Below are 14,951 nucleotides of genomic sequence, written 5' to 3' on the forward strand. Positions count from 1 at the left end.
AAGAAAGACCGAGGTGCATAAAGCTGCAGCTGCAACAAATCAATCGTTAAGATGATAGGAAACAGAAGGTCAGCTTTGCAGTCCGAGCTTAAATTTGAAGGTAATTCTTGCTTCAAACCTTGACAAGGTTTCTTGGAAACTAGTTTGCTAGTTAATATCCTTTGTCCCTAAATGAGCAGTGGTGCAAAATTAGTAAAGGTTGGATGAGAGAACAGTAAAGATGATGTCGATGCAACAAAATGGTTTCCCAGACTGTAAGTTAGGAGATCTTGGTCAGAATAACTTGTTATTGTTTCTTCTCCAGCTGTGATAGCTTTGTGCTTTATTACCATTTCCCCTATGCTATGATGAGCCTTAGTCAGGGCTTTGTGCTCATCCATGTGCAGCAGTGTTTAAGGTAGTGTAAGAGGATATGAAGATATCAGCTCCTCTTTGTGAGGAGCACAGCTGGATTGTGACTAGCCAAAATTTACTACAGGCAGGCCTTCCTCAAAAAAGACTGTGAACCTGAGAAACTTCACAATTTGATTCCTCAGGTGTGTGTGTAAAGGTTTTTTCACCCCTGCATGTTCAAGTTGCTAAACTGACTCTCTTTCTACACTGTTAATTTTTTCATGTCTGCTCCTGAAATGATGTGAACCTCCCAGCTCTGATGTGGCACCTTTCCCCTGCCTGGAGCTCAGCTTCTTCTTACTATTTGGATGATAAGAGGAAAAACAACAGAACAAATCCCTTTATGCAATGCAAATGTTTTTGTGCTATGTAGTAACTCAGGGCTGTTTTGATAGAAGGGAAGGTGGTGGTGAGAAAATGACATTCTTCAACCCAGAGCAAGTTTAATATCACTGTTATTACTAAAGAATTGTGGTTCCTTTCTTTTAGGTGGTGCCCAGAGCACTTCTCAGCCTTACTGCAGTTTTCATAGGGTTTTTTGCTACTAGTGCCCCTGAAAACAAGGTGAAAACTTAAACACAGACAAAACCAAACAAAAAACCTCAACAAAACAAATGCATAAGGAAAACTGGTTCCCTTTGAAGTCAATAGATAGGCTTTAAAGGGCTTTCACCATTCTCTGAAGTGCTGTTAGCAGAAACAAAAGAAAACAAATGGAAATAATATAGTCTCAGTGCAGACCTCTTTGCGTTATAGCTTAGACTCGCTGATTTTCATTGTTCTCAAAACAGCAGAAAACCTCGGGTTGTGGCAAGAGCAGGATTACCTCATTTCAAAACTGAACTAGATTCCTTCTTTGGCTTGTCTTGAGTCCTACCAGGACAGGGTCTGTAAGGCTGCACAGTTCCTAAATAGTAGATTAAAAAGACTCTGTCTCCGGTTTCCTCCTTGTACTTAAGTATCAGAAGAACAGTAATGCCCTTTCCTGGTACCTGCTTCAGCCCAGCTGGGTTTGTTCCCTGAACTGTGAGAGTTGCACTCAGTCACAGGTAACTTCCTTGAATTCTGATGGCTTCTAAGGTGTGGTAAGAGATTAGAAGTAGACTTTGTAGACTTAGATGTCAAAAGGGAAAGCTAATTAAAAAAAAATGGATTTCAAGGGAGAATGTAAGTGTGCTGGATGCTTTATGAGGAATGCTGATAGAAAGGAGAAGGAAAATGAGAAAACATAGGAGAATAATTGGCTGCTGATTAATGTAATGGTGGTGCAGAACTGTGCAGAGGATTAGTGGCAAGAACAGGTTAGAACTTGGCATGGTGAGAAAGAAAATATTTGTGAAGACTTGAAGGGGATGTGTGTTTATGAGTAGAGGAGGGCTTTTATAGTCTCATGGAGATGGCTGTACTCCTCAGGGTAACAGTGCAACCAAAGAAGAGTTCAGGAGAGGAAGTAGAAGAGATACCAGAATCCTATTGAAACTGCCAAGGATGTCCCTTAAGGTGAACACAGTTATACAAGCTGAGGATTATCCAGGGTAATGGAGTAAATGAAAGGATCTCAGGATTTGCTGTTACCTCCAAAATGACTAAATCCTTACTAGCCTTGTTGTAAAAATCATACATGCTGGATCACAGAGCTCTCGTACCCCTTAAGGCAAGGGACATCACAAGGCCAGTATGTTAGTACACTGTCAGTTTCTAAAACATTTAAATGGTATGCAGCCTTCCAGGATTCCCAAGTAAATGCAGGAATACTGAGAGCAGCTATGGTGAATTCATTGTTCTGAAGATTTGTGTTGGAAAGCTGAGGTTAAGACCTTGAGAAAAAGAGTGTATTGTAAAGCTGACTGGAATATTCCCTTCTCCCAGAGAATATCACATTTTAGACTTGAATGAATATTCCACTACTCATCATATTACTCTAAACTCACAGAAAGTTATTCAGTCTTTCTTTGTACATTGGAGACAATATTTGGCAGCATGGTAGCTGAAACAAAATAGATGGTTTATTGTTGTTTTTAAGAAGCAGCTGCCTCCAGTAGCAGGAAGGCAATTAAAACCCCCCCCAAACCAGCACAACAAAAACACGACCCACAAGAAAACAAGCAATTCTGCTTATATTTTACCCCCAAAACAGTATTTCGCAGAAAGAGGAAAAATGCTGTGTTTGGTGAAGTGTAGCTGGTTGTCTTATTTCGGCACAGAATGAGTTAGGGAAAGCCATGTTGTACGTGTGTGGTGGCTCACGCACCATATTTTTACTGGGTAATTTTGAAGATGCTATACACCAAACAAGGCAGCTGGCCTCTTGAGCTAGGCATGTTACAAATACAGATGTGTATACAATATTCTGCCCCCAAAAACTCGAGAGATAAAGTACTAGCATGGAAAGAAGAACATGGAAACAGACTGAATGACACAATTTTAGCTTGTTTTATGTACAGAGTGTTTTGGGTGGATAGTTGGTAAGTGGTATTTTATACTGCCACTGATGCTGGATGTTGAATGCGTCTGAAAAACCTGACTCTACATGAAGTATTTTCTTGAAAGACTGTGTTCCAGTTGTGAAGCAGACCAACCTGATGACTTGGTGCTAAGGCTTCTTTCTGAACAAGATGTTCCTTTTGCTGCTTCTGTTCAAATGTACAGCATGTGATTTCTGTACAGCAGTTTTGTTTATTTTACTGAGCAAAGTAACTTCAGTGCCACACTAAATCCTACTTAAAATTGCTTGTCTGATCGGGCTCCAGTTGGCTGCTCAAGACAACAGGCTTCTAACAATGCTCACTCTGTAAATTATTTGCATCCTGTTTAAGAAAAATGATTCACTACTAACAAAGAGGCTCAGAAAACATAACCTCATATTGTGATTATATTTGTGGCAGAAATATTCCAACAGAACCAGACTGTAGTGCTGGATGAAAAGAAAGAAGATATTCTAAAAATGCCTCAAAACCACAAATAAAACCAAGGTAACCTTACTACTTAAATACAACAGGTGTGGCTGACCCAGTGCTAAGCAGAGTAAATAGAAATTCATCTGCTGTTGTCCATGTTAGTTAAGCACCCCAGACAGACTGTGATGTGCCCATATATTTTTCTCTCAAACACCAAAATGTCTTTATTGCTGTTTGTGGTTTTTTTTTTTTTTTTAACCTCTGGTTCCCATACCAAAAGAGACTAGACAAGTTTGTTACAGAAACAGATCTTGTCATGCTTTCAAAGTTGTCATGCCATTTAAAGCCCACAGAAGTCAATGTGAGATTTTCTCATTGACCTCACCTACATTTTTACGTAGCTCTAAATTCAGTTATAGGTCTAAATTTGAACAAGAAGTAGGAAGAAATACAGTATAGAATAAAAGTAATAGCTAGGAGTGCTGAGAAATGTTTTGACTATAACCCATTAGAGACCAGCTCAGATTTCTTACAATCTGCATGAGTTTTGATTTGGGAGAAAACATTTTAAAAGCATTTTGAGTGTCATTGCCCCTGCCACTCATATGGTTTGAAATATTCCCTTGCTCTATGACTACTCTTTATTCTTAAATTACATAAGTCATTCTAAAATAAGACAGGTTGCACAGGCAATTACCTGGCCTGTCTGTACAGCCTGTCTCTACCAGGTTACTAAAAAAACCCCAACAACCCACTTGGATAAAATAACAAAAATCATACATCAACAACATCAGGAGATCTCAGGCTTTACAAGGTCTGAGACTTTTGGAATTGACTTGATTTGCTTGAATTATATGTGTAAGTAATATAATCTTATACAAGTATGGTATACTTAAAATACAAAAGAAAACTACTGTAAATACATGATGACACAAAGGCCAGATTCAGAGGGTAGAGGCGCTTCTAGTTTACTAGATAGCTTCATAATGGTGTTTTTAAAATGTAAGTTCAACTCTGTTGCTCTGTAGCTGTTATACTTGTAAGAAGACAGAAAGTTTCATGTGCTAATGAGACTAGATACAGATTTTCCTTTAGCTAGAGAGACTCTTGTGTTGCTGGTACACGCTGTTCTTTCTTTTTGTCCCCAAGGCAGATGTATATGTTTAATTGGTAACTGCAGTACTTCTGCACCTCCAGGCATATATCATTGGACGCAAAGGTTCACATAAGGGTGGTTTTGTATCTTAGAGCCCCACACCATAGCAAAAAACTATTGTCAAACCACAGAGATGGTCGCTGCATGATAGAAGTCATCGAGCTGTTACTTAACTTTAAAGCTGTTCTGTTGAAATAGCTTCACAATCACCAGATTTTTTTTCTTTTGCTTTAGTTAAATATATGTAGTTAAGAGTTTTTGTTAATAATGTTCAAAAAGAAAATCTTTCAGACTAAGGTGACTAAAAGGAACTCAATGTCCTAAACCTGCTTCTCTTGATAGAACCACTGTTGGTCTGTTGATGGCACTGACTTGTATGCAGCTTGCAGTCAGGGCTTAATAAATGGCAGAGAAATACACGTTTCCCATTGCCTGCTTTCATGCTGAAAGGTTCAGTCAATGAATGCTCAGGAAGAACTCTACAAGTACTGAAATAATAAAACATGCATTGTCCCTGTGCCTTCTCATCAAGCCATTCTAAAACTTCTTAGAAACACTACAATGAAGGAAAGCTTTGTGGTACATCAATGGCATGTTGTAGCAATTTTGGGGACCTCCTCCCTAGCATGAGAAGCCATGTGGGGAAAAGCACAAAAATGCTTGTTTGAACTTACAGCAAAGTGAGTGATGGAGGTAGCTGCTGTGAAATCATCAGAGACCGGTACTACAGTGCAGTAGGCAGGGTAAGGGTGCAATTTTATCCCTACTATTCAGCTGAGAAACTAATATGCAGTAACTTGTTCAATGTGGGATCCTGGACCTGAACACAGCTTCTCTAAACAGCCAATACCTGTGCCAAGAAGCTGCTGTTACTCTCTTGCTTGTCACATCTGCAACCCCTTAATGAATCGAAGTATTGTATCTCCCCTCTGTTATTCCAGGAATTCCCTTCAACATTTGATAACCAACAATGCTCATCGACCTACTCCAGTAGTGCTTTATGTGTTATTTATTGGTCAGCGAATGTGTCCTTTGTGGTTCTCTAATTTAATTGGATTTTTTCAATTTACCTTTGTTTGTCTCTGGTATATTGCAAGCACAGTTAATTGCATGTGAAAGTACTCCTCCTAGAATAACAGTAATAGAAACTAGAATGTTATGCCTGTTTTCTCTATCTACTTATCATACAACAGTGTGTTTATATACTGCATACTTTTTTTATTAAGCACTAACACAGCATTCTGTAAGATATGGAGATGTGCCATAAACACAGATTGTCTTTCTCTATTTAGATTAAAATTTCCTTTTTGAATATTGCCCTTCTTGTTGTAGTTTAATCCAAGCTCACTCAGCTTTCTGCCCCTTTTCTCTTGTCGCTTTCCAGTTATGTATCTGAATGCTATTCCTTGGTACACAGAGTCTAATTTCAATAGTGATTAGTTTGGTGACTGGTCTTAAAAGATTCTCTGGTTTATGATTTTATTGGCCTTTATAGCTGAATTTATTGGTAATATTTTGTCTTCAGAAGCATGGTTACCATAGTACTGTTGTCAACGACTTTTAAATAGCAGTCTGTGTTATGTTGTGGTTTAGGACTTTGCACTGAGCCCTAATCTATTATAGTATCTATGATGTACTTAAAGTGGCAGATCCCAGGCTTTCATGAGGCTTAGGATGTCCATGTGACCCAGTGAAGTCTTGCTGAGAAATCTGAACTTTGTGTCTGAACTAGTTCTGGCCTCTTACAAGTTCCATTCACCATTATCATTTGCTTGCCATAAGCCTTTAAGGAGATAGCTCTACATCATTTTGGACTGGGATGGAAAATGTGAGCAGGAGAGATACTTGGATATATTTGCTGTTATTTGCTGACAGATGTCTGTTTCTGCAGGGGAAAATCTCTGGTGTCTCAGATGGATCATACTTTCTTTCCCCCATTCTGAAAGTTTAAGTGTCCTTTTCCCAATTGTACTTTATCTTTCTCTCCTACAGCGTAATTTCCTGATGTTCCTGTTGTTTTTCCCTCAATGTTTTTGTTCCAGTCACAAGGATAATTCGACAGTGTTTCATAATTGCTTTATGACGATGTTATGAGAATAGCCATTTTCTGATGGTTAATTGTGTGAGCTTGTTTTTGCTAGGAAGTAATTGAGGTAGGACTTGAAAAGTTGAAGGCTGGATTGTAAATGTCACTTATTGGCCCTGAGTAAGTATGAACAGTTAAAATTCTTGTGTGATTCTGAACTTAAGGTCCTGGGAGTGGTCAGTCCAACACAACATTTACTTAGATTTCGGCCTGTGGATATGGAGTGCAACTATTACACATCTGGTAAGAGTCATTGCTCTCACTTCAGCTTTACTACTGTGTCAGTGTTGATGTCCTGATACATATAAGCTAGCTTTCAACTAGTTGATTCATGAGCTGTTTTCTAGTAGCTGCAGCACCACAGAGACTTCTGGATTCTGCCAAAACTCCCTGGGGAAATGAGTAAACTCTCAGGAGGTTAACTCCTGTCAAACCTGAAGTTGGTGCAGATGTATTTCTAGCAGTACCCAAGTCAGCTAGTGTAAAGATACCTTAGAGAGATCTGCCCTGTACTGCGTCATAGCAGTTATTAGATCAGTGAACTGCTGCTGGGCAATGAATTCATGATTGCTTGATGATTCCATTCATAGAAAGGCTATATGAGGACCTTTCCATGTCTTGGGGAATAAATAAATCTAGCTCACCTTGAAGCATGTCAGTGGTGCTTCTGAATCCCATCCACAAAGTCCCTTAGATATTGAGGGTAGAATGGAAATAACTGGGAGCTTTCTGGCAATGAGAAATGGTAATTTTGCATGTAACTGTTCCTCATAAAGGCTGCATAAAGGAAAGGTGAAATGGACTGTTATAACTACTTGATGGTTTGAGCAAAGCTTTTGCTATTGCAAAGGGAGTTCAGAATTTCTATTGGTTGGGGTGTTAGACTAGGACCCTGAACTTCTGGGGAAGGATGTAGGTCAGGAGATGTTTTTTTTTGCTGTGAAAGTTTCCCAAATGCCTCTAAAAAGCTGGACACCAATACACCTTCATGGAGATTCCAGCCGATCTTGTTAGGTGCTTCTTTGGTTGAGTGTAAGTAATAGTATTTTAGGAAATCTTGAGGGGGGCAGGAGGCGTTTCTAAAAATATCTTTGTCCTGGTGGGCTGTTTCTTTATATTGATGTATGTAGATGTGCAATAGGCACAAAGAATGCAAGGCAGGCTTGGCAGCGGGTGCAGCAGGATCAGAGTAGTGGAACAAACGTCGGAACGTATTCACCTTTTGCCAGAAGGTGCGATTCAAGAGAAAAATATTATGAAACTGCTGTCAAAGTCTGGTGGGTCAGGGACTTGTAACGTTTGTCATTCAGCCCTTTTGGTGTTTCTAAATGACAGTCAAGAAAAATGAGGCAAACTGGTGCTTTCATGATAGGAAGAAAATTTGATTTCTTCTTTTCTGAAAAAGGGCTAGCAGGGTACTGCAGAATTATGTACCACAGAGCACCTGCAGATGAACTATATGCGCTCATGCTTTTTGAATTTTTAGACTAAATGGTATAAAATTAAGAAGCCAGTGTAATTTTTAGGCAGTTTGACTGGATGTGTATATAGCTGGGAATGGCTACTGATTAAATAATCCCTATGAAAAGGACAAAACATTTAAAAAAAAAAAAAAATCTTTCCTTAAGCCCAAGCATCACAGCAGCCTGGAGGTGATTGCTCAGAATTAATTTATCTAGCAAATCCTCTTAGTAGGAATGCCCTTAATCTGACAAATGGAAAGATGTTCACTGCTCTGAAGTCTTTCTACCACATATTCCATCTGCTTCACATGAGGAGTTGTCTGGCTTGGAGCTTCCAGGAATTCTCTGAAGGTAGATGCTGTAACATAGTTGTGTGAAATCTCATACCTGTGAATTTGTAAAACCACTTCATAGTTGCTTTAGGAGGTTTGAAGACTTCATCAATATGCCTTGAATCAAGCATTCATAAACAATGAAAAGTTTCAGAAACTTTAGACTAGATCATCTACTCTTTGAGGGACCAGAAAGAAAACGGGCTTTGGATTTGAGCTTGAGAAGTAAGAAGGCTTTATCTGAAAGAGAATTCAAATAACAGGCCCTCTAAATCAAAATAAAGACAAGCTCAACTCCTTTCCTATGCTGTACCCACCTTATTTATTGATTCCTAAGCAAAGTTTGCTTTGCCGTATTCACCAGTTCAGTTATACGATTGAAAATTGACTGCTATTAACTGTTGGAAATGTCTTCGTATAATTCAAGAATGTTTGTTTTAAGAAGAAATAGCAGAAATAACTTTTTACCCTTGTTCCAGTCAGATTGGCATAATACCCAAAACTACAGAAGATCAATCCCTGCTTTGAACTTCTGGATCTGTTGATAGAAGGGCAGACATTTTGTCTTGATAGAAGACAAGGTCAGCTCTTTTATAAAACTTGGCTCCTATGTAAATACAAATCTAAGTGGAGCAAAGAATGATTTTTCCTGATTTATGGTGTGACCCAAGTCCTGTAATGTCCTTCAGGTCTGATTTAATGCTGGCACAGTCTCTGGGTTTGACTTTCCAGTTATTGGCCATTCATCAAGAAAATGGATGAATTTGATCTATTGTTTTCTCAGGTGGGCCACTGCTCCTACTGTGTGCTTCACAAAAGTTCAGAGGGATTCAAGCCAAAAGGAAGGATTTTCCTTTGCTGGTTCCCCCCCCCCCCACTTTTGCCTTAAAAGTTTTCAATGTGAAGGGTCAAAAAAAAGAGTCAGGAGAAACAAATGTCTTCTAATGTTGAGTTATTCTCCACATGGACCAGGCTGAAGATAAGCTGAACCACAAACACTTTGACACTTCCATATACATCTAGCTTCACCATTTTGAAGGAACTAGTAGGAAGTAGTGAAACAAAGAAAAAAATTATGAAAAGATGTAGAGACTTCAGAAGTATCTTCTGCTGTCTTCTCTCTGAGTGCACAGATGTGACCTTTGAATAATATGAAAGATAGTGAAATGGCACATGCTGATTTCAGTGGTGAAAGAAAGCCACAGGAATCAGCCAGTGAAGTGAAGCCATTTCCAACTGTCATCTTCAAATGAATCATTAACATCCTGATAAATACGCACAGCAATGAGGAGGCTACTTAATTTGACACTTAGCCTGAATTGCCTGGGAAATTACCTTCTCGCTGTACCTGGGTTTAATTATAAACATTTAAATGATTAAGAAGTTTACTTCAGTTGAGAGAGGGTAAAGGGGAGCTGGATGCAACCTTTCTGCCTTCTGTTGAAATGATGGCTGCACCTCCAGTTACTGGAATTGGGTACTCATCTGCTGGGATTATTCCAGACACTGCTATAGAGAGCAAAATAGCAAAAGTGAGAAGAGTTCCTACACTAGACCATGGTTAAAACAGACTATAGATTTGACTCCTGGTATGCTTCCTTATGAGGTAGGGATGAAACCTGGGAGAGAGAGGGAAAGAGGATTAATATAATTTCAACCTCATCAAGGAGAAATCTGCTATATCTGCAACCTACAGGGCCTTCCTAGTCCCTAACCGAGAAGCCTGCAAAGCTCAATGCTGACAGACTGCATATGTTTAAGCTACTAAATGTTTTCACCTCCCACTGGCTTCATATACTTCGACACAGAGAACCTTGCAGTTTTGAGCTCTCTATCAGTTGATGCATTGTCACAGCTCCCTGAATAGATGGCCAAGTCGTAGCTGAATTTTATTAACCTTGCCTAACTTTAACTGTGGGCCAAACGCTGTTTCCTTTGCTTCTGTAAATGATCCCATTGGTTCCACCTCATCTAAGTTACTCGAGTATTACTTGCCTTTGAAGTAGTAATCTACAAGAATAAATTCATTGATTTTAATTAAATGCGAAGTATAGAAATCATTCGGGAAGTAAGGGGAGATTTTGAGACAAACAGAGACTAAATAGTCTTTAGTTACAAATGGAAATCATATGCCACACTGCCATTGAAGTTATTTTTGGAGAAGCTAGAAATTAACTATGATTTTAAACAACGTGATAAGCTAAATGAAAGCATCCGTTATGCTGCTACGTCATCTGGAGACGTGACAAACAGCAGGTTTTATGACCAAGCCTAATGCATCCTGGACTTCCTGAGGTGTGAAGGCAAGGGTGACAGACTAGCTCACCTGGACCTGCTTGGCATTGTTATAAATGGCAGTGTGGTTACCAAGACAGATGGTCAGTCTTGCTCAGAATGACAGGACAGGTAACTGCTTGCAGAATTTCTGCTGCTTGTCGCTTTCTCTTGGGATCGATGTCAGCTTCTGCCACTTGGATGTTGTAATGCTCATGACTTGAGACCTTCTTGTATGTGGATCAGGCTGCCAAAACCAAGCCGAGGTACGGAGTTTGTGTCCTGGCTGTGCAGGTGACCTGTGGATGAATCCCAGATGGAGTTCCATTACTTTCAGTCCTTTACCAGTCAGTCCAGATGATTTGGAATTCAGTTTAACATTCGAGGCTCTATTTAAGCACTCTGGGAGGACTCAACATTGAAGAAACATGGCAGAGGTCCATAGATGGTGTGGTAGGATGTGTTAGTTGGGGCCAAAATGCAGAAAAGCATTTAGATGGTAATTGCATCTGAAGCAAGTAACTGCTCTGCCTGAAACTTCTGGAAAAAGATGCTTGAACTTTTTCTGCTGCTTTTAAAATGGTGTTAGTATATGATCTGTTGTAGTGACTCTTGTGATACTCCTTCAGTAGCCTGGTAAGTCTGAGATTACAAGCTTAGAAGGCGTTAGGGATTTAGGAACTGCACCATAAAAGATTCAAGGATTAAGAAGTATTTTTTTTTTTTTTTTTGGGGGGGGGGGGGGGGGGGAGTTCTTTGACTTAACCCGAGGCTCAGATATAAGGTTCTTCAGGATTTGTGGAAGGTGGCTGCATGAGGGACCCCTCGCAGCTGAACTGTGCTAAGTGGCAATGAGAATACTTTTACCTGCTCCCTGTAGTAGCTTAAATTACCTTAATGTACTGTCCATGAAAATACATAAAATATCAGCTTGCCCTGTATTAAAAAAAGAAAGCCATTAGTCTGGTGGGTGGGGTTTTGTGTTTTTTTTAATTAAAAATGCAATTTGACCCCATTGCATATATGCAGAAAGAATAGCATTTATTTGCTATATTGCTATCTTTGCTAACACAATCGAGCAGGTATTACCTGCTGAGTCAGAGGTTTACAATCTGTAGTCAAAATTCTGTGATAAGGAACAAGCTGCACACAGATGGCAGAAGTTAATAGTCTGATCCTGCCATCAGGACACATAAAAGAAATTATCACCCATAGAAGATAGAACAGTTCTGATGGCTTGGAATAGATCTGTACTGCCCTGTACTTTGTACCCTCATTTATATAACAGTGTTATTGTTCTGCTGCACTTAGTATTATTTTTAAACTGGCATAAATAATTCCACAAGACTGAGGATAACAGGGGACTACAAGGCAAGGAGTCTATGACTTAATCTTGAAAGGAAATGCTGCCATTTCCACTGATTTCAGCTACAATTAATGAAACATATTGCCATGACTAAAGCAATATTTGAATCTGATCTCAAGGATGATGTTGCCAAGCTGTAACACGTAACTGGTACCCAAGTATTCTGTAGCATGGAGGCTGGAAGTTTGTTCGCTTTTTCATATTGCAGGATGCCTGCTGTGTTTTGCAATTAGAAGCTTCCCCGAAAGCTGCCTCAGTGTGTCAGAACCCTAAGGCTGATTATAGTGGCGGAATTTTTTCCCCTTTGTGTTTCAATTAAAATATTTTGCATTGGGGCATCACATAGCTAGATCTCAAACCACAGCTTGTGATTTATTATGTGATTTATTAACTAGCTTGTGAGGTGCTTGTAAATAAACTATGATAAACTCTTACTCATCAGACACATTAAATAAAGTCCTAGACAGGTGACTATTAGGAAGTACTACTATGAAGACATGAATACATATTAAAAGCTTTGCAATTAAATAATGCCATGAAGCCAAGAGACAGTTTGGCTTTGAAACAGCACTAAATGTCTGATTTTATGGTTGTATAAAGATTAGACATTGTGGTCACTAACACGTCATTATGAGGTCCACCATCAGGGTGCAATCCAATGAATTTTCATGTTGACAAAACTCCATGAAACTTGCTTAAAGACTCTCGTGTGTCTTGGCATGCAGTGTGCTGCTGACAAGCAAACTTGGAAGCAAATACAAAATCTAAGAAAATTAGTAACATACAAAACACTACGTGTTCCAATACCTGCAGCGTACTCAGTGAAACTACCAATGTCTAGTTATTTTCATTTTGGGAACAGAAGATGGGAAGGGAACACTCTAGTTCCCTATGAATGTATGAAGCCAGCAGAAAAGATACTCAGTTCAGAAGGATCCATGCCCATGCTTAACCTACTTAGTGAAATAGCAGTATGTTGTGTACCTTCTAAATAGCAATAATAATTTCACTTGTATGCGAGAAGGGACAGTTGTTTATTTACATAACTTTCAAAAATGATTTTTTATTTATCATGTTAAATAGGTGATTTAAAAACATCATCGAAGATTGGCCTGTACCTATACTTTTAAATTACTAGTAAAAAAATAATAATACTGAAGACATCTACTTAATATATGACAAGTTCATAATATGATGAGTTAGCTTATGATGTGATTTATAAGGTTTTGTAGCATTCTGAAGCAATTTAATGATATGTATTCAAGGCAAAAATAACTGAGTTTAAGCAGCACTTTGTGGGAGCTGGAACTGCTATTATAATACTCCAATTTCCAGGGGATGCCAACTATGAGTCAAATGTGACTTTTCAGTTGTTGTTTTGACTGCAAGGAACGGTCATGTAGCCAACATATCAAATGCTAATCCCAGACATTGCATCCCAGTTGTCTTCAGTGAGTGGAAGGAAAGGTCGTTGCCTGAGCCAATTTAGGCTGGTTCCATTTCTACCTGGGTTTGCCCTTTGCCCAGGAGTGGTGGATGTGTTGAGCACTGGTGTTATTCTTGTGGTACTGTCATTAGCCTCTGCCATGAAGACATTATGTTGCAGAATCACGAATTTTTTTCCTCTTGCCTGGAAGTTTGATTCTGAAGCATCCAGTGTGCTAGCATAATTCTCTTATTACTTAAACCTGGCACTCATTGCTTTCCTAGTCAGGGTGCCTACAATTCAAGGTCAAAGTCAGAGATGCTGTTGAAGTTAAATTTTCAGTCTGGTTTTGTAAGGCTAACATTGCCCTCACACCACTAGCCAGTGCATAATAACTTTTGCACTAATGGACTAACTTCAACAAAATTTAGATAAATAGATGTCCACAGGAATGCAAGTGTTGTTAAAATAACTGTCAGTGAAGACAGACTAGTGATTCTGTTAACAGCATGAACATTAACAGTATAGTGTGAGCTCAACTCTTATTGGACATGAAAGAATAGATACCAGTTCATTTTGGTTATGTATTTACCATGAGTGGAAGTCACTCTAGATTACTTCACCCTGAGCAGTTCTGATAGAGGAGGATATTTTTTGTTTACCTGCTTGTTCTTGCAAAAATGTTAGTCATTTTGAATTAAAGAATTGAATGTTTGATCGGTTCAGCAGTTTCTGGCATAACTTTTTTTTTCCTCCAGCTCCTTAATGGTTTTTAATTATGTTCCTTTGAAATGGCTCACAGATAGATTAGGGCCAGATAAAACTTTGGTTCAGACAATCAAATGAGATTAAGTTTTGGGTTCAATTGGGTAAGATCTAAGAAAAGTTGATGGCTGTAGCAAAGCTGAAGTCCTAAGCAGTGGAACTCTGGGCATCCAGTTATAGCATGAGATTGCTAGCAGTGGGGATTTGAATCTTGAATCTGTAACCAAATATAGGGTATTCTCTCTAGGCTGACTCTGGAGTGATAGGCCTATATTTAAATTTTCATTCCAACATTGGGAACAGATTGGCCCATCTTACTTTAAAATTAAGTATTAACTTAATGTATTTTTTCCACAGTTTAGGGAAATGTGCATGTGCTTTGCACCTGTGTTCCAACAGTCTCATTCATGGACTGCTAAACTTAATCATGGACATAAGTCCCATTGATGGGTTTTATTCTTGCACCAAAATTTTTTATTATCTGTTAATCTGTTAAATAGTAAGACAGAAAAGACTTCACTGTGGCTGATGTCCTGAATTGCAGCATTTTCCCCACGTGATTTCTACCATCTCAAAGTACTGGACTTCTTAATTCAGTACCTTCTTTCCCTCCCCGCCCCCCCTTCATCTGCTGGAAACTTAGTAGTGTTGTAGATTCCAGATATAGGCTGCCAAAGACCAAGTTGGATGTAGCATCTAGATATGTTTTTGTTAGAAGTCTTCACTGGTCTCCAGAATAAGTGTACACTGTAAATGGAATTGTACAGGTAGCTGGGAAGCTGGATAAAAACAG

This window comes from Aquila chrysaetos, chromosome 5, assembly GCF_900496995.4.
Source record: "Aquila chrysaetos chrysaetos chromosome 5, bAquChr1.4, whole genome shotgun sequence".
In the NCBI taxonomy this organism is placed as follows: Eukaryota; Metazoa; Chordata; class Aves; order Accipitriformes; family Accipitridae; genus Aquila; species Aquila chrysaetos.